The sequence below is a fragment of the Anomaloglossus baeobatrachus genome, chromosome 4 (assembly GCF_048569485.1).
Source record: "Anomaloglossus baeobatrachus isolate aAnoBae1 chromosome 4, aAnoBae1.hap1, whole genome shotgun sequence".
NCBI lineage: Eukaryota > Metazoa > Chordata > Amphibia > Anura > Aromobatidae > Anomaloglossus > Anomaloglossus baeobatrachus.
The window spans coordinates 365,430,178-365,454,370 of NC_134356.1; the positions used below are offsets into that span (position 1 = coordinate 365,430,178).

The 24,193-nt window shown below is 41.4% G+C and overlaps 1 protein-coding gene across 1 annotated transcript in view; it reads right to left on the reverse strand.

The window, feature by feature from the left end:
* SLC2A13 (solute carrier family 2 member 13) overlaps positions 1–24,193 on the reverse strand; it is a 304,260-nt gene that overhangs the window by 197,570 nt on the left and 82,497 nt on the right. The gene's annotated exons all lie outside the window — the stretch shown is intronic.

Genomic DNA, 24,193 nt, shown 5'->3' on the forward strand with positions numbered 1-24,193 from the left:
GCCAAATGCCAGAATAATGAGAGAGAGAGAATGTTTTAAGGCATTTTTATTACTTTCTGCAAACTCAAAAGTTTATATATATTTCATTAGTATTTGGTACCATTGCCCTTAAACTGTGTGATTTGGGTCAAACGTTTTGGATATCCTTCCACAATCTACTTACAATAGTTGGTGGGAACGTGGGCCCATTCCTCCTGACAGAACTGGTGTAACTGAGCCATGTCTGTAGGTCGCCTTGCTCACAAGTGCCTTTTCAGCTTTGCAATAAGTTTTCAATAGGATTGAGATCAGGACTTTGTGATGGCCACTCCAAAACATTGACTTTGTTATCCTTAAGCCACTTTGTAATCAGTTTGGTAGTATGCTTTCAATCATTGTCCATTTGGAAGACCCATTTCCGCCCAAGCTTTAAGTTTCTGGCTGATGTCTTGAGATGTTTCTTCAGTATTGCCACATAATCATCTTTCCTCATTATTCCATATATTTTGTGACCTGCCCGAGTCACTCCTGCAGCAAAACAACCCCACAGCATGATACGGTCACCCCTCTGTTTCACAGTTGGGATGGTGTTCTTAGGCTTCAAAGCTTCTCCCTTTTTCTTCCAAACGTAACAATAGTCATTATGGCCCAACAGTTCAATTTAAGTTCTGTCAAATTACATCTCCAAAAAAATGTAGGTCTTTGTTCCTGAGTGCACTTGCAAACATTAATCTGGCATTTTTGGGTTTCTTATGTTTCTTTTGGAGTAATGGCTTCTTTCGGGCAGAGTGGCCTTTCAGCCCATGTTGATACAGTATTCGTTTCACTCTGGATAATAACACAATTTAACCAGCTTCCGCAAGCATATTCACAAGGTCTTTTGCTTTTGTTCTTGGGTTGACATGCACATGTCTGACCAAAGCACGTTCATCTCTGGTACACAGAACCCAATTCCTTCCTGAGTGGTATGATGGCTGGACATAGCCAATTTGTTTGTACTTGCATATAATTGTTTGTACAGATGAACGAGGCATTTTCAGGTATCTGGAAATTGCACCCAAGGATGAACCAGACTTGTGCAAAGTCCATAATTCTCTTCCTGAGATCTTGGCTGATTTCTTTTGACTTTCCCATGATGCTACACAAAGAAGCAGTGTGTTTCAGGTGTGCATTGAACTACATCCACAGGTGTGTCTCTAACTCAGATATTGCCAATAAACCTATCAAAAGTTTCCAATGACATATCATCATATGGGCTGTACCATATTGTTTAAAGACATAGTACTCTTAGTGTATGTAAACTTTTGACTTTGCAGAAAGTGATAAAAATGCCTTAAAACATTCTCTCTCTCATTATTCTGGCATTTGGAAAATATAAATAATTTTGCTAATCCTAAATGACCTAACACGGAAAAGGAAAACAAAAAGAGGGGATCAGCTCACCATAGGTGTAGTAGATGTTCAGGTGCAGGTAGTATTCATCCGAACTCCATCGAAGATGCACGAATACATGTGGCTGGCTTCCACAGGTTACAAGAACGAAAAGGTAAGTATCCAACACCAAGGTGAATAAAACTGTTTATTTCATCATTAAAATGATGATAAAACACAGAACTGACGCGTTTCGGACGTCAGTCCTTAGTCCCATGACTAAGGACTGATGTCCGAAACGCGTCAGGTGTTCTGTGTTTTATCATAATTTTAATGATGAAATAAACAGTTTTATTTACATTGGTGTTTGATACTTACCTTTTCGTTCTTGTAACACGGAAAAGGTTTACTCTTATTTCCTGTCAGATAGTGAGAAAAACATGCACGTGTGTCTTTTTAAATAGTGCATGTAAACTTCTGGTTTCAACTGTATATTTACAGACATGTATTTAAGTTATATAGCCAACATGAGTTTGTTGAATATTGCAGATTTTGCAATTCAGCATTGAAGTATCATAACTCAATTGTCTTATGATTGACAAAACAAATTATTATACTATATATACAGTATACACACACACACACACACACACACGGCGGGCGAAATAGGTATTGAACATTTCTCTAAGTAAATGTATTTCTACAGGTGCTATTGAGATGAATCTCTTACCAGCTGTTGGTATCAACCCATCCATTCCACACAGGAAAAGATCATCAATGATGTCCATAAATTTAGCAAAGTATAATAATGAGAAACCTGTTCTACTCCATCTCACAGATATATTTTACATGTTTTAACCTTGATCTGTTTTCTGGCAATATTGATATGTATATCTGAAGTTCTTTGCATGTTTATCCTTGCATACTACTGTATTTAGCAGTTTTTTTTGACAACTGTACCATTTTGTATTGTATATGGTTGTTTGTGGTTACAGTACATGGTTTATATTTTTGAAGTGGACACCCTTAGGGTTATGTGCTGTATATTAGCATACCCTTGATATTTACTGCACTTTATGCTTTTTAGAGATTTTTAAAATTGTGCTGGTGTCTTTTTCTACAATAAAATATTATGTATTTTTAATATCATTGTTCTGGTGATCTAAGCACACCCCCTTTTTTCTTTTTTCTTAATAATGAGAAATGACCGGGAAAAATTATTGAACACACTTAATTAAATTTATTTAATACTTAGAAGAAAAGCCTTTTGTTCGTGATGACAGGTTCCTCCTGTATGGAGAAACTAGTTACATGCATTGCTCAGGTGTGATTTTGTCCATTCTTCCACACAGACGCTCGTCAAATCCTGAAGGCTCCATGAAGAGCTATGATCTCTGCACTTTACTTCTTTCCATAAATTTTCTATTGGATTCTGGTCAGCTGTTTGGCTGGGCCAGTCTAGAAGTTTTATTTTCTTTCTCTGAGAGTTCCTTGGCTGTGTGTTTGGGATCATTGTCTTGCTGCTATGCCCACCCTCATTTCATCTTCATCACCCTGGTAGATGGCTGCAATTTTTATCAAGAATGTCTTTGTACATTTGTCCATTTATAATTCCTTTAAATTATATCAAGTTTTCCCATGCAGAGTGCTGAAATCAGCCCCACACCATGATGTCCCCACCTACAAACTTCACTGTTGGTATGATGTTTTGGTGGTGATATACAGTGTCATTTGACCTACCCACATGGTGTGCATAATAGCATTAAAAGAATTCAATATTGGTCCCATCTGACAAGACTATATTCTCCCAGGCTTGTCTAAAACTTGTTGAGCTTTAAAAGCGCTTGAACATGCTTTTTTTTATACAATGGAGTCTTGTGTGGCGAGCATGCATACACAGGTCATGGCGGTTGACTGCATTATTTATTTTCTTTGAAACAATTGTACCTGCTGATTCCATGTCTTTGTGGCTTTTCACAGGTGGTTCTTGTCTCGAGAAACTATTCTGATAATCCTTTTCACTCCGCTGTCTGACAACTTGTGGAGAGCACCCACAAGACATGGCTGATTTATGGCGAAATTATGTTCTTTCCACTTCCAGATTAAGGCCCCAACAGTACTCACTGGAAACTTCAGTAGTTTAGATATTTTTCTGTAACCAATACCATTGGAATGTTTAGCAACTATAAGATTGCGAATATCTTGAGACAGCTCACTGGTTTTACCCATCATTAGATGTTTTTTGTGTGCCACCTTGGTAATGAGACCTTTTTATTGGCCATCAGTTGAACTAGCTGATATTTTTCACTAAGTGGCAGGATTGCTTTCTAATTACTAATAGCTTTCAGTTGGTGTAATGGGTTTCGATTTCTTTTTCTTCATGTGTTCAATACTTTTTTCCCTGTGTCATTTCTAGGGCTGTGGAGTCTGTAAGCCAAACCTCCGACAACGACTCCTCAATTTCTTTTGCACAGACTCCAACTCCCACTCCACGACTCCCACATATATTGCTTATATTTAAGTGAAAAATGTATTATAGTACAATGTGAACATCAGACATGTAGGCCTTGTGCCCACAGGGCATTTTTCATTTTTTTTTTTTTATTGATTAAAAAAAGCAAAGGGAAAAGCATCCCAGCAAAGTCTAGGAGAATCGGGACTTGCTGTGCCTAGGTTGATTCTTTTTCAGTTGCTTTTTTTCCTGCTGAAAAAAGAAGCAATATGTCAATTGTTTAAGCGTTTTTTCCTGCTTTTTCCCCCAATTGACTTCAATGGAGTAGGGGGAAAAAAGCAGGAAAAACACACATGCGTAATGCCCACATTGCTTTATATTTTATGCGTTTGGGCGTTTTTAGGGAGAAAAGAAAGCTATGGCTATGTAGATTCCTTCATAGAAGCATCGACAGCTGTTTACTTATCTGCCATTGTTTACGGTGACACCTCTGCAGAGACCCCCGCTGTCATCCCAGCGGGGGATCTCCAGGAAATCCCCCAGTAATCCTCCTGCATGAATTGCATTCCCCTTGTGACATCCCCGAACTTATACAGCGAGGTGTCGCGGTAAACAATGCAGGGACCCTCGCTGATGTCACAAGGTGAAGAGTTCATCCAGGCGGGGATCTCCAGGAATGCGGGGGGCATTCATCGGTAAATCCCCCTGCATGAATTGTATTCACCTTGTGACATTCTCGAACTTCCCTGCAGGAAGGAGTCGCGGTAAACAATGCAGGGACCCCCGCTGACGTCACAAGGTGAATAGTTCATCCCAGCGGGTGATCTCCAGGAAACCCCCCGGTAATCCTCCTGCATGAATTGTATTCACCTCCTGACATCCCCGGACTTCCCTTCAGAGAGATGTCGCGGTAAAACACCGCAAGAATACTAAATGCCTGGTGCACAGCCTATGCCACATAAATGCAGGGAATCCCCGCTGACGTCAAGGTGAACCCCGAAAAACCCCGGTGATCCTCCTGCATGAACGGTGTTCACCTTGTGCCGTGCACCAGGCATTCAGTATTCCTGCGGTGTTTTACCGTGACACCACTCCACAGGGAGGTCCAGGGATGTCACAAGGTGAATACAGTTCATGTAGGAGGATCACCGGAGTTTCCTGAAGATCCGCCGCTGGGATGAACTCTTCACCTTACTCACCTTTCTGCAGACTCCTGGGTCACGTCCGATGGGCTCCAGGACCCGCAGGTAAGCAGCTGATTGTTTACGTCCAGCGGTGAAAAGCCTGCCGGCTTTTTAACAATCAGATGATGAATCAGCTGATCTTCGCTGGGCATAAACAATCAGATGATGCTATCAGGTGACAGCATTGGCTGCTTACCGGCGGGTCCTGGAGCCCATGGGACTTTTAAACAATCAGCTGATGTGTAATCTGATTCAGGTCCTTGAACCTGTGTCAGGTTCAAAAGACCTGAATCCAAAATCATCTGATCAGAAGGCAAACCGATCAGATGATGTGTCATCATCTGATCAGTTTGCCTTCCGATCAGATGATATTGGATCCGGATTGGACATCGCGGGACCCTCGCCCCAGGACTACGGCGGAGGGGGGTTCTTTAGTTCAATACAGATGGAGTCACTAATTGTGCTGTGTTTTATTTCTAATAAAAAATATTTTTCTCTGTGTTGTGTTTTTTTTTTTATCTTTACTAGAAATTCATGGTGGCCATGTCTAATATTGGCGTGACACCATGAATTTCAGGCTTAGGGCCAGCTGATAATATAAAGCTGGCCCTAACCCCATTATTACCCAGCGAGCCACCCGATAACAGGGCCACTGGAAGAGTTGGATACAGCGCCAGAAGGTGGCACTTCCTATGAACGCGCCATTTTCTGAGCCGGTTGCGGACTGCAAGTTGCAGCGAGGGGGGCACAGAAAGATTGGGCCACCCTGTGCTGCGGATTCCAGTCCCAGCTGCCTAGTTGTACCTGGCTGGACACATAAATTGGGCGAAGCACATGTCGTTTTTTTGTTTTATTTTTATTATTTTATGAAATTCATGAAATAATTAAAAAATGGGCTTCCCTATAGTTTGAGTTCTCAGCTGGGTACAAATAGGCAGCTGAGGGTTGGAGGCAGCCCTTACCTGCCTGTTGTACCTGGCTGGCATACAAAAATATGGCGAAACCCATGGTCGATTTTTTTTTTCTTTTTAAATTCATTTAAAAAAAAACCAAAAAAAAAAAAAACCACACAACCCAAAAGGGTTAGGGCTAAAGAAAAAAAAATGCGTAGGCTCCCGCTGCATTTTCTATTGCTAGCTAAGGGTAATCCAAACAGCTACTGGCTGCTAACCCCTACTGCTTGGTGTTACCTTCACTGGCAATGGAAATTCGAAGGAAGCGCTTCGCCCAGTTGTGTGTGTCCAGCCAGGAACAACCAGACAGCTAGGGACTGGAATCGGCAGCGCAGAGTGGCCCAAACTTTCTGAACCCCCGCTGCGTATTGCAGTCTGCAGCAGCCCCAGAAAATAGTGCTTTCATAGAAGCGCCATCTTCTGGCGCTCTATCCAACTCTTCCAGCGTACCTGGTGACGGGTGGCACGCTGGGTAATAAGGGGTTAATACCAGCTTTGTTTTTCAGCTGGTATTAAGTCCGAGATTCTTAATGCCAGGCCAAGTTTGACCCAGCCATTAAGAATCTCCAGAAAGGGTTAAAAAAGACCACACAGAAAAAATACTTTATTAGAAATAAATACACAGACACACTTAGGGACTCCATCTTTATTACACCCTCTCACTCCTCCTCGATCCTGGTCTTCTGTCACCGAACTAGCTCTGCTATATCAGAAAGCACGGGGGAGGAAGAACGCTTCTGCTCCTCGTGCTGTCTAATCACTCAATGAATGAGCAGAGACTGCAGGTTGGTAAGCGGTGACATCACTGCTGCCACTGTTGCCATAGTAACCTAATGAGCGGGTTACTATAGTAACATTGATCTCCGAGCACCTGATTCCCGATGCTGCTATTCACCAGAATGAGTCGGTGAATAGCGGCGCCGGTAAACGATCTAATAGATCATCATTTTACTGTCACTTTTATTCCAAAATGGAGATTGAAGAAAATGGGTTGAACAAGGAAATTACATCAGAACACCTTTTTTTTCACATCCAACTTTAATGAGCTGAAACAAGCATTCAATAGTAACAAAAAAAGCAAAGCATGAAAAAAGCATGAAAAGAAGCATGAAAAGCATGAAAAAAAGCATGAAAGCATGAAAAGCAGCTTTCTTTGTGCTGTAAAAAAAGCAGAGTGGGCACATAGACAATCATTTTTATGATACAATAATGAAGATATTTAGATAGAACATAAAATATATTTATTGGAATACAACTTTAGAACACAAAAAACTAAAATTGTAAATATGTAATACACTATAATATAGATTATACAGTATATTGTGTGTATATTATATATATATATATATATATATGTATATATATATATATATATATATATACACACACACATACACTGTATACAGAATTATTAGGCAAGTTGTATTTGAGGGGTTTTTATTAATTATTGATCAACAACTATGTTCTCAATCAACCCAAAAGACTCAAATATCAAAGCTTAATATTTTTGGAAGTTGTAATAGGTTTTTTTTTTTTTAGATTTGGCTATCTTAGGGGAATATCTGTTTGTGCAGGTAACTATTACTGTGCAGATTTATTAGGCAACTTAATAAAAACCAAATATATTTCCATCTCATTGTTTATTTCAACATTTTGTGCAGTTATATTGCTTTACCTGGTGAAAATAAACATTTCTGACATGCCAAAACAAAACCCCAAAAAATTAGTGACCAATATAGCCACCTTACTTTATGATGACACTCAACAGCCTACCATCCATAGATTCTGTCAGTTGCTTGATCTGTTTACGATCAACATTGCATGCAGCATCCACCACAGCCTCCCAGACACTGTTCCGAGAGGTGTACTGTTTTCCCTCCCTGTAGATCTTACATTTTATGAGAGACCACAGGTTCTCTATGGGGTTCAGATCAGGTGAACAAGGGGGCCATGTCATTATTTTTTCATCTTTTAGACCTTTACTGGCCAGCCACGCTGTGGAGTAGTTGGATGCATGTGATGGAGCATTGTCCTGCATGAAAATCATATTTTCTTGACAGATACCGACTTGTTCCTGTACTACTGCTTGAAGAAGTTGTCTTCCAGAAACTGGCAGTAGGTCTGGGAGTTGAGCTTCACTCTATCTTCAACCCTAAAAGGTCCCACAAGTTCATCTTTGATGATACCATCCCACACCAGTACGTCACCTCCACCTTGCTGGCGTCTGAGTCGGAGTGGAGCTCTCTGCCCTTTACTAATCCAGGCTCTGGCCATCCATCTGGCCCATCAAGAGTCACTCATTTCATCAGTCCATAAAACCTTTGAACAAAATCAGTCTTAAGATATTTCTTGGCCCAGTCTTGACGTTTTATCGTATGTTTCTTGTTCAGAGGTGGTGGTTTTTCAGCCTTCCTTACCTTGGCCATGTCCCTGATTATGGCACACCTTGCGCTTTTTGATACTCCAGTAACGTTGCAGCTCTGAAATATGGCCAAACTGGTGGCAAATGGCATCTTGGCAGCTTCACATTTGATTTTCCTCAATTCATGGGTAGTTATTTTGCGCCTTTTTTGCCCAACACTCTTCTTGCGACCCTGTTGGCTATTTGCCATGAAACGCTTGATTGTTCGGTGATTACGCTTCAAACGTTTGGCAATTTCAAGACTGCTGCATCCCTCTGGAAAACATCTCACAATTTTGGACTTTTCAGAACTCGTCAAATCTCTCTTCTGACCCATTTTGCCAAAGGAAAGGAAGTTGCCTAATAATTAAGCACACCTTATATAGGGTGTTTGTCATTACACCATACCCCTCCTCATTACAAAGATGCACATCACCCGATTTACTTAATTGGTAGTTGGCTCTCAAGCCTATACAGCTTGGAGTAGGACACCATGTATAAAAATTATCATGTGATCAAAATACTCATTTGCCTAATAATTCTGCACACAGTGTATAACACTATGTAAATAAACTATGTAAGTGGCAAAAAAAAACAGTTTTCAACCAAAACATACTAAATAACATTTGTGCAGTCTATGAATTTGTTGTAAGAAATAAAATTGCCTCCATCAGATCTTCCTTCATAAATGACCTCAAATCTGACCTAATAATTTTAAGGCTAGAGAACAACCTTTCTACACTAACTTGGGTTGGAGGCAAAGCCGTAACCACATGGGCAACATCTCTAACAATTTCCGGGTGTAAAGGAATTGCCTCATGCACAGTCAGTTTTGATGAACGGTTGAAGTTTTCTATGTCTTTGAGAGCAAGTGAAAAATGTTGCTGAAATATAATCAATCTGCTGCTATAGGAGATGGAGTGAAATCTTTTTCTTTGCGGCAACGCTTTGCCTGTTCCATGTCATCCAAATACTTGGCAAAATTAAACTCCTCATCTTATGAGGATGAAGATATGGCAGCAGTAGCACTGTCAGGACCCAAGTTCTCTTGTGCTTGGCAGTCCTGTAGGCCACTCATCCTAAAGGAGGCTTTACACGGTTGTGATATCGCTAGCAATTTCTAGCGATATCGAGCGTGTAAGTACCCGCCCCCGTCGCGCATGCGATTGTTTGTGATCGCTGCCGTAGCGAACATTATCGCTACGGCAGCGTCACACGTACTTACCTGGTCGTCGTCGTCGCTGTGACTGCCTAACAATCCCTCCTTTAAGGGGGAGGGACGTTCGGCAACACAGCGACGTCACCGCAACGTCACTAAGCGGCCAGCCACTCAAAGCGGAGGGGCGGAGATGAGCAGGACGTAACATCCCGCCCACCTCCTTCCTTCCGCATTGGGGCTGGCGGCAGGTAAGGAGACTGTCCTCGCTCCTGCGGTGTCACACATAGCGATGTGTGCTGCCGCATGAGCGATGAACAACATGGATAAACAACCCTTACCGATTTTTGAGTTTGGGACGACCTCTCCATGGTGAACGATTTTCACCATTTTTGAGGTCGCTTAAGGTCGCTGGTCAGTGTCACACGCTGCGATATCGTTAATGACGCCAGATGTGCGTCACTAACAACGTGACCCCGACAATAAAACCTTAACGATATCGTAGCGTGTAAAGCCCCCTTTACTGCTACCTCAGTTAGAGCTTCTTTTCCTTTAGTAAGCTGTTCATCATCAAGCAGTATACGATGACTTGGGTCCACAAACAGCTGCCAGAAGAATTTTAATTTTCCATTAGCTGTGTCTCTCTCCATTTCATTGAAGCAGAAATGCCATCTGCGATTAAACCTCCTCTTTGGGACAGGCAAAATATCAAGTTCTTCCACTCCCTTATGAAAATGCCAGGAGTTAAATCCCCAGCTTGTAATTTTTTAGTCACAGTAAATGGGTGATTAAGCAATTCCTTCAATTCAGCCACCTGTGTCCATTGACCTTCATTTAGAGTTACCTGACAGTTGACCATATCTATAAGAAACGGTTTTAGTTCAAGCAACCGCTCAATTATTAAATATGTGCTGCCCCACCGAGTGGCTTGATCGACAATTGCCCCTTTCCCAGCATGTCTCTTCAAGATGGAATCAATTTTAGAAGTTCTGGCGGCAACAACCAATTTCCTCACTTTTCCAATCAGATTTCCAGCATGTCCCTCTTGCAGACTATCTCTTATTGCTAGCTGCAGCGTGTGCACAACACAGCGCATGTGATGAATATGGGAGTGTTTTGAAGAAGCTTCAACAAGATCATCTAATTCTTAAGTATCATTTTGCTGTTCTGTTGTAATATCTGTTTGTTCCTCAGTTACATGAACAGCGCTGTGGCCTTTCACCTCAAACATACAGAATCCTAAATATTTTCTTCTAGCTGTTGTTCATTACTCTAATTCATCAGTTTAATTGTACTTATGTTTGAAGCATTCTCCGTTATTTTTCTAATCTGCTTTTGCTATTGAAAACATTATCTATGAGCTAAAAAAATCTTTCAGGTGATGCAGTTTTTTTAAAAAGCTGATCTGCTTTTGCAGCTGAAAAACGTATCCTCAAAAAGTGCAGCAAAAATGCTGTGTGTGAATGTAGCTTTAGATCAGGAATAGAACAGCCATTTATAGGATATTTCATAACTTTCCCAAATTCCTATGAAAAAAAATATTCAGCACATTCTGCATTGCACTACTGTACCCAATTTATTATATATTTTAGGAGTTGAGTTGGTCCATTTTATACCGACTCCACCAAAATGAACACCAACTCCACGACTCCGACTCCACAGCCCAGGTTATTTCTCAGTATTACATATACCTTAATTTACGTACATCTCTGGTTTCATTTCTGCACTTGTGTGAATTAGAAGGGTTATCATCAACATCTGGTGAGAAATTCATGTCAATTGCACCTTTAGAAATATATACATACAGTGCAACCTTGCTTAAAGAGTAACCCAGTTAGCGAGTATTTCGCTTAACAAGCAAAATTGTAACTCCGTTTATGAGCAAGCTTTGCCATACGAGCAAAATACTCACAGCACACACTTCCGGTTCCGTACATCCACCGCGCTCTAACCCGCTCTTGCAGTTCGCACAAACACGCACGCACACACACATATTATGCTCACCTTAACTTCCGTTCCATCGCCGGCCTCATGGTTCCTGTAGTTCGCCGCTACAGGATGTGTATCGGGTAACCATCGTGACGAGGGAGGAGCTTCCGCTGTCAGCCGCTACTCAAAGGCAACGCGCTGGTCAATCAGAGGCAAGCGGCTCCTGCCTTTGATGTCAGCGCTCTGGCAGCGGAAATTCCTCCCTCGTCGCGATGGTTACCCGATACATAGCTTGTACTGGCGAACTGCAAGATCCAGGAGACCGGCGATGGAACAGAAGGTAAGGTGAGCATAATACGTGTGCGTGCATGTTTGAGCCTGTTTGGAATGGCACAATAGGGGACCAGGATGGGACATTTAACAAGTTGTGGAACGAATTGTCTGAATTGCAATGATTTCCTATGGGAAATCGTGCTTTGCTAGACGAGTAATTTGGTTAACAAGCACACTCCCAGAATGGATTGTTCTCGTTAACCAAGGTTCCACTGTACTTAGAAAATTAGTCATGTGTTCAATACTTATGTAGAGAGACACAGAGATAGTTGTATAACAACTATGCAACACTAATGTCATATTGGATGTGTAACACAATAACTAATTTCCTAGAAGTATATACTGTCACTATTTGTGTGCACATTTATTTTTCTGACATACATAATTGTATCCTGACAGGATTACTTTTTTCAGTAGAATACTTGCATTACTAGTAATTATACTTAACCAATAAATACAAAAATAATTACATGCTAAGGCTTTTAAAGTAAAAAAAAGACAGACTTTTCAAACATATGAGCAAGGAAAAGTGACATAAGGCGTGTACTTTCTTGCTTTCTATTAATGGACAATTGTTTTTAAAGCATCAGACATTCTATAAGTAGAATGTACACACAACTCTCTTAACACCTCTCCATCCCGCAAGAAGGATATTTTTGGCAGTTTGGCATGCCGGATGGTTTGGTGGGTGGAGGCGGCAGTCTACTACTTCAAATATTCAACTACCTTGGGTCTGGGACCCTAAAACCAATGCTATAAAGTGACTATGATGGTGCAGTTTATAAATATAAACAATTACAGAAGGTTGTCTGAATGATCAAGTAGGTGAATGTAGGATAGCTGGTAGATACAGCCCAAATTACCTTATATATGTAATACATAAGAATTTATGAACATTTTTGGAGTTCTAACAACAAAAAAAAATATTAGACAAACAAGTACTAGACACTGGCTAGAAATGTCAGTAATTTCTCCCTTATTTTGCACTATATATCCTCCCAACGGTAATATGTCGGTAAACAAAATGGACAATAAAGAAGTATAGTCTTTTTCAGTCACATGAGAGATTTCCCGTGGGAAAATCTTCAGATAGTAAAGGGAATCAGAGAGCGCTTCCCCAACTCCAAAACAGGATCTCAAAAGAGATTGTACATTGACATTGAGGTGTCAGAGAGGAGAGGGCGTGCCGGACTGCCGGGCACGAGACAAAGTAGTCCAAGCAATGAGAAGACCTGCTGCTTAAACAAACATAGTAAATAAACAACAGATCAGACCTTGACAAGACAAGCAACCCTGAATTTTCTGTGTTAACCCTTGCAGAATGCAGTCTTCAGATTACATAGCAAAAAGCTGCTGACAGATTCCCTTTAAAGCATTGATAGTGAAAGCAAGTGTGGATGATTTATAAATGGGAGCAAAGGATAGTAGATTGCTGTCCTTGGGTGGGGATGGAGGTCTTTGCTCTACATTCTGACCAGTAATGTATGTCATGTCCTACAGATGTAAAATTCTTCAGATCCACATGCTAGTCATGTAAGCTCATCATATTTTTATTATTATTGTTTTAATAAGATATTTAAAAAAGGTAAACGCACTAAGAATCCATTCATTATCTAAAACTTACATTGGTAAGAATCATACACGCAGATATTCTACAGAACACAAATATGATCTGAGTATAGGGGCCATATTGTATCTTCAGATGCCTCTGATGGCAGCTTTGCAATATAGTGCCAAATTCAAGAACTACTAGGTAGAACACAAATTGGCAGCAAATCAAAAGAAAAATTATATTGTATAGTATAGGGAATCAATGTAACTGGGCTTTTTTATTGATGGTTAATGAGCAGACGTCAGAACGCTCAATAGTGAATGAACAGACGTCAGGCCGCTCAATAGTTAATGAACAGACGTCAGACTGCTCCAAACCTTGCAGTGCCTTGTTTTAGTTCGCTTTCAAAGGTAACATTCATAATGTTAATTGAGAATATTAAATATTTCCTCACTTAGCTCAGTAAATGTTTTGTTCGGCGTATGTGGACTAGTGAAATTCAGAAATTAAAAAGGGTTTGGTTGTTTTAATACAATATAAAGAAAATAGCCAGTAAAGAGACTATCATTAGTTTGATTTCTAGAAGGTTTGTGACTGCTAAAGTGCAAGGTTCAGACAGGCTCAAGTCCTTACTCTAAACGCCCGGACATTTACAATGACATGAAAATTAAATAGAAGGTTTCATAAAAATATAAATATAGGGTTTTATACACTACGCAGACACTTCAATGCCAAGCATACAAGCCAAAATTAATGAGTCACATGGATTTGTGTTCCTGGGTAGGCAGTTATCCATATTCATATCTCATTTACATAAATAGGATGTTTCGCCATATGACAAAGAGGTGTATTGAAATGTCGCAGCAGGCGTGCTGTTCTTCACAACAACACACCGCTTTATGTGTATTACTACTGCAAGGTATAGCTTAGAAAGTTACTAAAGTTTACATGCAAGAAATACAGGTTTGGTATAAAAAAATGTATTCGTATCAGATTTAAACTTTTTTTGCAGGGATCTAGAAGCCAAACATAGTGTGAAAAGTATTGGGGGGGCTGGATGTCAAGACTCCTACCACTCCGCAGAGTGAACGGGCTGTAGCAGCTTTTACTCTATCACAAGAGAGGAGCGTGCTCACCACTGTTTAGTACTTGATTAAGCATTGAGGTGCTCGGGTACTCACGGTGCTCGGCTAACTATAGTGGGGTTCTCGGATGTGTTGTCCATGAAACAAGGACCACAACGCACAGGCTCGCTTCACTGCATGATGTGAGCAGGCACCGCAGGGGGAGTCAGTCACAGTCTCTGAATGGCTCTCAATGGCAGTAAATGTTTTCGGACGCAGTGTGTGAAAACAAAAACTTCGCCCTCCCCCAGAAATGTCCTCTTTATGGCTGGCTGTATGTGGGTTTCCATTATACTCATTACTCAAGTTGAACACTTTCAGAGCATCTGACCTGCTCAACTCGAGAACTGAGCACCCAAGCATTTTACTGCTCGCCCATCTCTATCACAATATGGCACCCTTCAGGTGAAGGCAGTTGTGCTGCGCCCCTCTTCACAGCAAATGGCCCAGGAACATTAGGCAATGCTGCTAGAAAGAAGAAAAAAGTAGCCACTTATTCTGCTTTATTATGGGATTGGGAGGAAACTTGTTAAAGGACAAATCTTCCTCCATTGCCATATGCAATGGAAATAAAAGAAATTAAATCCATATCATATGGAGAAAAACAGACGGATATTTGCTGCTGCATTCTCTGCTACTTCTACGGAGGGTAAATCAGACATATAATAAACGCTGACAAAACACAAAAGGTCTCAATAAAATGGAATCTTAGGATCCCAAAGGCAATACTCTCTTGGGCTTTTTAATACACTATCGTATATATATATATACACATACATACATACATACATACATACATACAGTTAGGTCCAGAAATATTTGGACAGTGACACAAGTTTTGTTATTTTAGCTGTTTACAAAAACATGTTCAGAAATACAATTATATATATATAATATGGGCTGAAAGTGCACACTCCCAGCTGCAATAAGAGTTTTCACATCCAAATCGGAGAAAGGGTTTAGGAATCATAGCTCTGTAATGCATAGCCTCCTCTTTTTCAAGGGACCAAAAGTAATTGGACAAGGGACTCTAAGGGCTGCAATTAACTCTGAAGGCGTCTCCCTCGTTAACCTGTAATCAATGAAGTAGTTAGAAGGTCTGGGGTTGATTACAGGTGTGTGGTTTTGCATTTGGAAGCTGTTGCTGTGACCAGACAACATGCGGTCTAAGGAACTCTCAATTGAGGTGAAGCAGAACATCCTGAGGCTGAAAAAAAAAAAGAAAAAATCCATCAGAGAGATAGCAGACATGCTTGGAGTAGCAAAATCAACAGTCGGGTACATTCTGAGAAAAAAGGAATTGACTGGTGAGCTTGGGAACTCAAAAAGGCCTGGGCGTCCACGGATGACAACAGTGGTGGATGATCGCCGCATACTTTCTTTGGTGAAGAAGAACCCGTTCACAACATCAACTGAAGTCCAGAACACTCTCAGTGAAGTAGGTGTATCTGTCTCTAAGTCAACAGTAAAGAGAAGACTCCATGAAAGTAAATACAAAGGGTTCACATCTAGATGCAAACCATTCATCAATTCCAAAAATAGACAGGCCAGAGTTAAATTTGCTGAAAAACACCTTATGAAGCCAGCTCAGTTCTGGAAAAGTATTCTATGGACAGATGAGACAAAGATCAACCTGTACCAGAATGATGGGAAGAAAAAAGTTTGGAGAAGAAAGGGAACGGCACATGATCCAAGGCACACCACATCCTCTGTAAAACATGGTGGAGGCAACGTGATGGCATGGGCATGCATGGCTTTCAATGGCACTGGGTCACTTGTGTTTATTGATGACATAACAGCAGACAAGAGTAGCCGGATGAATTCTGAAGTGTACCGGGATATACTTTCAGCCCAGATTCAGCCAAATGCCGCAAAGTTGATCGGACGGCGCTTCATAGTACAGATGGACAATGACCCCAAGCATACAGCCAAAGCTACCCAGGAGTTCATGAGTGCAAAAAAGTTGAACATTCTGCAATGGCCAAGTCAATCACCAGATCTTAACCCAATTGAGCATGCATTTCACTTGCTCAAATCCAGACTTAAGACGGAAAGACCCACAAACAAGCAAGACCTGAAGGCTGCGGCTGTAAAGGCCTGGCAAAGCATTAAGAAGGAGGAAACCCAGCGTTTGGTGATGTCCATGGGTTCCAGACTTAAGGCAGTGATTGCCTCCAAAGGATTTGCAACAAAATATTGAAAATAAAAATATTTTGTTTGGGTTTGGTTTATTTGTCCAATTACTTTTGACCTCCTAAAATGTGGAGTGTTTGTAAAGAAATGTGTACAATTCCTACAATTTCTATCACATATTTTTGTTCAAACCTTCAAATTAAACGTTACAATCTGCACTTGAATTCTGTTGTAGAGATTTCATTTCAAATCCAATGTGGTGGCATGCAGAGCCCAACTCGCGAAAATTGTGTCACTGTCCAAATATTTCTGGACCTAACTGTACATACATATATTATAATAATATATATATATATATATATATATATATATATATATATATATATATACACACACACACACACACACATACACACACACACACACACACACACACAGTCATATGATAAAGTTTGGGCACCCCTATTAATGTAAATCTTCTGTCTTTATAACAATTAGGGGTTTTGCAACATCTATCAGTTTCATATATCTAATAACTGATGGACTGAGTAATATTTCTGGATTGAAATGAGGTTTATTGTACTAACAGAAAATGTGCAATTTGCATTTAAACAAAATTTGACCGTTGCAAAAGTATGGGCACCTCAACATAAAAGTGACATTAATATTTTGTAGATCCTCCTTTTGCAACATTAACAGCTTCTAGTCGCTTCCTGTAGCTTTTAATGAGTTCCTGGATCCTGGATGAAGGTATATTTGACCATTCCTGTTTACAAAACAATTCCAGTTCAGTTAAGTTTGATGGTCGCCGAGCATGGACAGCCCGCTTCAAATCATCCCACAGATGTTCAATGATATTCAGGTCTGGGGACTGGGATGGCCATTCCAGAACATTGTAATTGTTCCTCTGCATGAATGCCTGAGTAGATTTGGAGCGGTGTTTTGGATCATTGTCTTGCTGAAATATCCATCCCCTGCATAACTTCAACTTCGTCACTGATTCTTGCACATTATTGTCAAGAATCTGCTGATACCGAGTTGAATCCATGTGACACTCAACTTTAATAAGATTCCCGGTTCCGGCATTGGCCATACAGCCCCAAAGCATGATGGAACCTCCACCAAATTTTACTGTGGGTAGCAAGTGCTTTTCTCGGAATGCCGTGTTTTTTTTGCCTCCATGCAGAACGCCTTTTTGTATGACCAAACAACTCAATCTTTGTTTCATCAGTCCACAGGACCTTCTTCTAAAATGTAACTGGCTTGTCCAAATGTGCTTTTGCATACCTCAGGCAACTCTGTTTGTGGCGTGCTTGCAGAAACGGCTTCTTTTGCATCACTCTCCCATACAGCTTCTCCTTGTGCAGAGTGTATTGTTGACCGATGCACATTGACACCATCTGCAGCAAGATGAAGCTGCAAGTCTTTGGAGGTGGTCTGTGGATTGTCCTTGACTGTTCTCAGCATTCTTCTTCTCTGCCTTTCTGATATTTTTCTTGTCCTGCCACTTCTGGGCTTAACAAGAACTGTACCTGTGTTCTTCCATTTCCTTAATATGTTCCTCACAGTGGAAACTGACAGTTTAAATCTCTGAGACAACTTTTTATATCCTTCCCCTGAACAACTATGTTGAATAATCTTTGTTTTCATATCATTTGAGAGTTGTTTTGAGGAGCCCATGATGCCACTCTTGATAGGAGATTCAAATAGGAGAACTACTTGCAAGTGGCCACCTTAAATACCTTTTCTCATGATTGGAGACATCTGTCTATAAAGTTCAAAGCTCAATGAGGTTACAAAACCAATTTAGTGCTTTAGTAAGTCAGTAAAAAGTAGTTAGGAGTGTTCAAATCAAGAAATTGATAAGGGTGCCCATACTTTTGCACCAGTCAAATTTTGTTTAAATGCAGATTGCACATTTTCTGTTAGTACAATAAACCTCATTTCAATCCAGAAATATTACTCAGCCCATCAGTTATTAGATATATAAAACTGAAATAGCTGTTGCAAAAACCCAAATTGTTATAAAGAAAAAAAATTAACATTAATAGGGGTGCCCAAACTTTTTCATATGACACATACATATACATATTATATACACATACATACATACACACAGACTGCTCAAAAAAAATTTAAGGGAACACTTAACCAACCGAATATAACTCCAAGTTAATCATAATTCTGTGAAATCAAACTGTCCACTTAGGAAGCAACACTGATTGTCAATCAATTTCACATGCTGTTGTGTAAATGGAATAGACATGAGATGGAAATTATTGGCCATTATCAAGACACACTCAAAAAAGGAGTGTTTCTGCAGGTGGGGACCACAGACCACATCTCAGTACTAATGCTTTCTGGCTGATGTTTTGGTCACTTTTGAATGTTGGTTTTGCTCTCACACTCGTGGTAGCATGAGACGGATTCTATGACCCATACAAGTGGCACGGGTAGTGCATCTCATCCAGGATGGCACATCAATGCGAGCTGTGGCAAGGAGGTTTGCTGTGTCTGTCAGCGTAGTGTCCAGAGGATGGAGGCGCTACGAGGAGACAGGCCAGTACACCAGGAGACGTGGAGGGGGCCATAGGAGGGCAAGAACCCAGCAGCAGGACCGCTACCTCCATCTTTGTTTAAGGAGAAACAGGAGGAGCACTGCTAGAGCCCTGCAAAATGACCTCCAGCAGGCCACAAATGTGCATGTGTGTGCACAAACTGTTAGAAACTGACTCCATGAGGATGGCATGAGGGCCCGACGTCCACAGATGGGGGTTGTGCTCACAGTTCAACATCGTGCAGGATGCTTGGCATTTGCCACAGAACACCAGGATTGGCAAATTCGCCACTGGTGCCCTGTGCTCCTCACAGATAACAGCAGGTTCACACTGAGCACATGTGACAGACGTGACACAGAGTCTGGAGACGCCGTGGAGAGCGATCTGTTGTCTGCAACATCCTTCAGCAAGACCGGTTTGGCAGTGGGTCAGTAATGGTGTGGGGAAGCATTTCTTTGGAGGGCCACACAGCCCTCCATGTGCTCGCTAGAGGTAGCCTGACTGCTCAGACCCCTTGTGAGACCATATGCTGGTGCAGTTGAGCCTGGGTTCCTCCTAATGCAGGACAATGCCAGACCTCATGTGGCTGTAGTGTGTCAGCAGTTCGTGCAAGAAGAAGGCAATGAAGCCATGTACTGTACAGGAGTTTGCAGATGCTTTAGAACAGGTCTGGGAGGAGTTCCCTCAGGAAAACCATTCACAACCTCATCAGGAGCATGCCCAGTCATTGTAGGGAGGTCATACAGGCAGGTGGAGGCCATACACAACCCTGAGCCTCATTTTGACTTGTTTCCACTTTCATTTTGTGTGTGTCTTAAAATCCAGGCCTCCATTGTTTAAAATATTTGATTTCCAGTGATTATTTTTGTGTGCTTTTGTTGCCAGCACATTCAACTTTATACAGAACAAAGTATTCAATGAGAATATTTAATTCACTCGGATCCAGGATGTGTTATTTGAGTGTTCCCTTTGATTTTTTGAGCAGTGTATATACTGTATATATACATACGCATACATATATACACACATGCAAAGGTGACCTGTTACAATATGAAAAGCTGCAGCTCTCATTGCACTTTTACAAAACGAGGGCTTCACCCATTGGTTGGTACTGGAATATTGAAGGCGTCACTGCTTATAACCATTTGTATAAAATTATAATGCGCTGTCAAACATTGATAAATGCTTTATTATATTGTGCTGGTCTAAACCAACGTTTTAAGTTTTGTGGTCCTATTGTACAGGCCATGTTCAGTTTTTCCGCTAGAAAATAAACCGAAGAAGGCGAACCAAGCTGTGATTAATTGATCCTTTTCTTACTGCTATGTTTAGCTCTAAACTAACACACTTGAGAAAGGAGGAAAGGTCCCTGAAACATCATTTGTAATGTGCATAATAGTCTGGTAAAAGAGCTCAGCCAAAGCAGCTGTCAATTCTATGCGGATTACAAGCAGGGAATATTGTTTGCAATATTAAGCTGGCTTTGTGAATTTCAGAAATGAGGTCTGAAAACTAAATCGTTCAGTCCACTAAGAAACAGAAATTCTCTTTAAGCAAGAAGAAATCTGATATTACCTTTACATTTTAAGTGTCATAAACCAAGAAGGTAAAGGTGTTGTCTCATGAAGGCAAGCAACAGGGCATATGAATATCACACAGAGGGGGTTCCCGATTGCTAAATTGGTTTCAATCAGGGGAACCCCCACTCTATGATGTTGATATGCCCTGTTGCTTGTCTTCATGAGATAAGTACCTGAAGAGGAAAATAGTTGTGAACAAGTATTGGAAATAGCTTGGCTTTTGACAAAGTCATCGTAGTTAGGAGACTTCTAAAAAGTTTTTGTTTTTTTATTTCTTAAAAGTCTAACAGAGATAACACATTTTGGAGGAGAATCCAACCTTCTTCAGATTAAAAGACAATACAAAATATATTGACTCTTCATCAGAAGAAGGTGGGTAGCCCAGCATAGCATTATGTGAGAGTCTTCTATAGCAAATAAAAAAAAACTTATTGGAAGTCTTCTAACAATGGGTCATTATCAAAGTCTTGATGGTCCACTTGAGAGTCGCCATGCTCAATGGTCACTTTAAATACCCTTGAGTGGCTACACACTCTATTAGGCCTCCTAAACACGTCCGTGTCTCTGGTACGTGTGAGGTCCGTTTTCACAGGTACCGAAGACACGGGCACACGTAGACCCATTAAGATCAAAGGGTCTGCCATGGACAGTGTGTCCGTATGGAGCATACATGTGTCCGTGTGCTCCACACGTAGACATGTCCATTTTTCTCCGGCAGCATTGGTGTTGCACGGACTGCACGGATGTGCTCCGTGTGATACATACCGGTGAAAACACACGTGTCTGTAAAATAAAGTTAATTTCTATACTCACCTTATGCAGCGCTGCTGTCTGTGCTGCTGCTGTCACTTGCTTCTGGCCCCCGCTCATTATGCTCATCGCATATGCACACCGGAAGTGGCAGCAGCGGGGAGTCGGCAGGGCCGGAGACTGTACATCAGCACCACGGACAGCAATGCCAGGGACAGCTCTGCAGAAAGTTCCTGTTCTCCGTGTGTTATCACGGATAGCACACAGAGAACACACAGGTCTTGGAAAATAGAGACAAAAGTGTAATTTTTATATATTTTTTTAACAAACTTCTGAATTTTTTTTTTTCACCACTTAGGTAAATAGTAAAACTATACATTTAGTATCTACAAACTCCTAACAACCTGAGGCATCATGTTCCCAGGTCAGTTTTACCATATATAATGAATATGGTAAACATAAAATGCAAAAAACAGTCATGCAATAGCACTTTTTTTTTTGCAATTTCACCGCACTTGGATTTTTTCTCCGTTATCCAGTACAATATGGGGCAGAACTAAGATTGTCATGTAAAAGTACAACTTGTCCTGCAAAAAGCAAGCCCTCCTTTGGCAATTCTCATGGAAAAATATAAAAAAAAAAGTTATGGCTCGGGGAGGAAAAAACAAAAAGTGAAAAACGGAAAGCTGCCGGGTGGGTTAAGGGGTTAAATTATACCAGGGATACCATTTTATCTAATTCTTAAAGAACCCCTTTAAGTTGACCTTGAGCTGCATGTAAGTCCATTAATTTAAATGGTCATCATGTTATGCCAAATCTTTCATGCAGCGGCTGCTACAGAAGAAATTCCTGCTTTTTTAGCTGTAAGGCTAGTTTCACACTTGCGTTCAGCGGAGTCCGTCACTATGGAGAATAGCGCAGTCCGTTAACGCACTGCGCTATTCTCTATAGATTTGTATGGATGACGCACTGTAACGCAAGTGTCAGCGTTGCATCCGCCGGACGACGCAGCTTCGTTATTTTGATGCTGCATCGGAAGGAACGCAGCATGTAACGTTTTTTTGAGCAGCGGAATCCTTTGGATTTCACTGCGCATGCTCTCCCTGGCTTCCTCCACCCGTAACCAGGGTACACATCGGGTAACCAAGGAACCCTGGTTACGTGTGTCGACCCCCTCCCCGCACGCCGTATGTATACACACACACACAATCGCACACACACACACACACACACACACAATCTCACACACACACAATCGCACACACACACACACACACACACACACACACACACACACACACACACTCTCTCACACACACACACACTCTCTCACACACACACTCTCACACTCACCTATCCCCCAGCGATGCAGTCCCCGCGGCACTGACGTCCTCAGCCATGGCCCTGCTCTGCTCCACCCACTACGCACTCCGCCCCCCACACACATTGTCGGCGACCGAACGATCAGCTGATCACCCGGCGGCTGGCTACGGTGAGTGATCGGCTGATCACCCGGCGGCCGGCTACTGTGAGTGATCGGCTGATCACCCGGCGGCCGGCTACTGTGAGTGATCAGCTGATCACCCGGCGGCGGACTACTGTTGGCGATCAGCTGATCGTTCACAATAGTCTGCCGACGGTAAAACTGTAAAAAAAACCCCCAAAAAAACGAATTGCGTTGTTTTGCAGCATCCGTTGTGCCACATATGCAACACATCCGTTGCATCCGTCACACAACGCAATGCAACGGATGCCGTTCAACGCAAGTGTGAAACTAGCCTAAGTAACTGGTGACATTATCATTTTGGTTTATGATATGTTTCAGGGCTTGGGATACAACATATCCAGTGGGGAAAAAAGTATTTGATACATTGTTGATTTTGCACATTTTCACACCTACAAAGAATGGAGATATCTGTAATTTTTATCATAGGTACACTTAAATTGTGACAGACAATACAAAAAAACCCCAAAACATACAGAAAATCACATTGTATGATTTTTAAATGAATTTGCATTTTATTGCATGAAATAAGTATTCGATACTATAAAAAAAAATCGAACTTACTATGTGGTACAGAAACCTTTGTTTACAATTACAGAGGTCAGACATTTCCTGCAATTCTTGACCATGTTTGCACACACAGCAGCAGGGATTCTGGCCCACTCCTCCATACAGATCTTATCTTCTCCACATCTTTAAGGATTTAGAGCGGTCGCTGGACAATATTGAGTTTCTATTGGGATCTGGTCTGAAGACTGGTTAGGCCACTCCAGGACCTTGCACTGCTTCTTACGGAGCCACTTCTTAGTTGCCCTGGCTGCGTGTTTCAAGTCAATTGTCATGCTGGAAGACCAGCCACGACGCATCTTCAATGGTCTTACTGACGGAAGGAGGAGGTTGGCCAATATCTCGCAATATAGGACCCCATCCTTCCGCTCTTCAATATGGTGCAGTCGTCCTGTCCCATTTGCAGAAAAGCACCCGCAAAGTATGATGTTTATCCCATGGTTCATGGTTGGGATGGTGTTCTTGAGGTTGTACTCATCCTTCTTCCTCCAAACATGGCAAATGAAGTTGATAGCAGAAAGTTCTATGTTGGTCTCATCTAACCACAGGACCTTCTCCCATGCCTCCTCTTTGGATCATCCATATGGTTATTGGAGAGCTTCAAACAGGCCTGGACATGTGCGTAATGTGTTACTTACAGTGATTTTTGAGAATGTTGTCCCAGCTC